We start from the raw sequence: 2,807 nt of genomic DNA on the forward strand, positions 1-2,807 counted from the left end.
TAACTTTTGCACACGAAGAACCTAAGTAATCGAATTACCTGTATTCTCTTTCTCTGCTACCAACCCCAGAAAGACTGCAAAGAATAGACACTTGAATCTAAACCAAACTGCCAGGCTCAAAGGACACTGCACCAGCTATGAGGTAATAACCACCACGGGTTACAGGATCTGTGAACAGGATAAGCTCCTTTACTTCCCCCCTGCTGGAGTGTGAGTTATAAAACAGACTAACAAGGAGAGGGAGAGACAAATTTTAAGGAAGAGCTAGTAAGAAGGCACCTGCAGCTTCTCCCCAACATCTTCCACACCACACCGACATCAACCTCCAGACCTAGTTTGGGTGGGGAAAGGAACCCCCAGAGGATCTGAGAGGAGAGATTGCCATGCACTCCCCCTGGTGGACTTTCCCAGGTAGCAGCCCCCACAGACACATCTGCCACTGGGCGGCAGGAAGACAGGAAGTGGTGAAGGGCGGGGCACAGTCAGGTAGGAGGGGCTGGAAGCCACTTCTGGGCTTCTCTTGGAGTCAAACTTTGTAATGGAGGAGATCCATGCATTTCCTTGGACCCAGCATGGTCTGAAGGCATGAGCTGCAGCTTGCGTCAACTTGCCAGCCCTAAAAGGACTCGTGGAGAAGAGAAGGGAAGCATCTTCTCCTGGGTTCCAATCCCTGAGCTCTTGTTAGTGACCCTGGGTGAGATGTTCACTTGCTCTGAGCCTCAGCTTTCCTCCCTGTAAAATGGGGATAACATTACCTACTTCATATAGTTGTTAGAATTAAAGGAAATAAAATTCATCAAGTTTCTTATACAGAATAGATGATTAATAAATGGAATGGGTCTGGAGCACCTGCCTGGCATGGAGCCCCTGACTGATTTTGAAGCAGCAGGGAGTTCTATGTGCTTCCTAAAAAGGCCAGCCTCTAGCGACACCTATACCAGGGGACGTCGCAGAAAAGTAAACCCAGGGTGCCAAGAAGCACTTGGGACCAGAGAAAGGATGCCCTCCCCATCCCTAGCACACAGCTAACCATGGAAAAGGACTTCTCTACCGCTGGCAACCACCAAGGAAACTAGGGACACCAGAGGCAAGAAAATTATGTTCAATTACAAAATACATTCCATTTTACAGCCATTTGTATTAATTATCAGTTGCTACTTTAATAAATTACTAAAACTTTAACAGCTTAAAACACACACTTACTATCATTTAGTTCTATGGGCCAGAAGTCCTATGGGTCTCGTAGGACTGAAATCAATGTCTCGGCAGGACAGCATTCCTTAGAGGCAGCTCTCAGGGTGAGTCTTTATCTTGGCTCATTCTGGTCTTGACAGTTCCGTGGGATTGTAAGACTGAGGTCCTTTCTGGTTGCTAACTGGGGTCACCCTGAACTCCTAGAAGACATTTGCTCTGTCCTTATGTAGAGTCCCTACCTCTCAGAACCAGCCGCAGGGCATGGAATCCTTCTCTCATGGCCCTCTCTTTGACCCCATTTCCCCTAGATTCATTTCTGTCTCTGACTGCACCCAGGGAAGACCGTCTGCTTTTTAGGATTAGATTGGGCCCATTTGGATAATCCAGGATAATCTCTTTATCTCAAGATCCTTAACGTTAACCACACTTGCAAAATCTTGTTTGCTATTAAGATAGCATATTCACACGTTCTGGGAATGAGAATGTGAACATCTTTGGGTCGGCGTGGGGGTGGGCATCTTTCTATCTACCAAACTAGTACACACTCACCAGGCATTTATTTACTACCTTAATGGCCAAGTACAGTGCTATGTGCTGATTTGATGTTGCTAGAAGGATCATCAGGCAGGGGAGAAAGTCTAGGATGGGTGGTGCCCCCCACTGGGACATCTGACTTAGAGCTTTGCAGTACTCCAGGGGATGCCGTTGACATAAAATACAGTGTGGATTGTAACTCTCACCTCTCACTCCCTTAACCCTCTTGCCTCCCCAGTCCTTGCCCCTGACTTATACAGGCTGGAGCCCCAGTCTGAAATTGCTGGAGGTGTCTGAATAAGGTCATTCCAGATCTCTGGGAGGCAGGAGCTAAGCTCACCAGGGGACTGAGATGGTGACCCTGCTAGATCCAGGTTCAGCCATAGCAGAAAAAAAAAAAAAAACAAAAACAGAGCAAGGGAGGATTTACAGCAGTCCAAACAGACCCCTGGAGACAGACACTGCTCCTGCCCTTAGCCTTGCTTCCTGGCCTGGTTTCATGGTCCTTCCAGGGACTAGAGAGGGAAATGCCCAGGTCCTCTTGGGCCCCTTGTAGTTCCATATAAGAATAGAAAACCTGTCACTAACTGAAATCCCTTCCGGCTGAGGTTCTCCGGCCTATATTTTGCAGCTCCAGGGTTCATCAGAGCTGCCAATTTGCTGATGGGTTCTCAACCACAAGGATGGTGAGTCAGCACAGTGGTTGACTCTCAGCAGAGAGGCTGCAGCCTTCAGCAGAGCTCCTGGTGGGGCAGCCTCCTCATCAGCTTGTGCTGTTGTCCTGCCCCTGCGTTTCTTCCAGTCCTGGACATTCCTGACCTGGCTGGCACCCTAGTCACACACACAAGAAGCAGTTCAGCCGGCTGAGCACAGTGCTTCCCAAAACCATGGCATAAGAGGTGAAGGATAGACCAGGGAGGAAGTCTTCAGCCCAGTCTGACAAGCACAGGCCAACGTTTGGCCAACAGCGACTCAGGCTCTTTGCTCTAGGCCAGACTCCAAACATGAGTGTGCTGGTAGGGTGTTCTGCCTTCCCTCCCTCTGCTCTAGAATTCAGATCTGGACGCCAGGTTGTGACA

General features: G+C 48.9%; 1 long non-coding RNA gene across 1 annotated transcript; it reads right to left on the reverse strand.

Moving 5' to 3' along the window:
* Positions 1-318: 318 nt before the first annotated feature.
* On the reverse strand, positions 319-2,290 carry LINC02694 (long intergenic non-protein coding RNA 2694). Its single transcript, XR_014485066.1, has 2 exons — positions 2,159-2,290; positions 319-732 (listed from the first exon to the last, which is right to left on the reverse strand). It is a non-coding gene; the product is annotated as a long intergenic non-protein coding RNA 2694 (long non-coding RNA).
* Positions 2,291-2,807: the final 517 nt, after the last annotated feature.

This window comes from Rhinopithecus bieti, unplaced genomic scaffold, assembly GCF_001698545.2.
Source record: "Rhinopithecus bieti isolate Rb0 unplaced genomic scaffold, ASM169854v2 scaffold_115, whole genome shotgun sequence".
Lineage (NCBI taxonomy): Eukaryota > Metazoa > Chordata > Mammalia > Primates > Cercopithecidae > Rhinopithecus > Rhinopithecus bieti.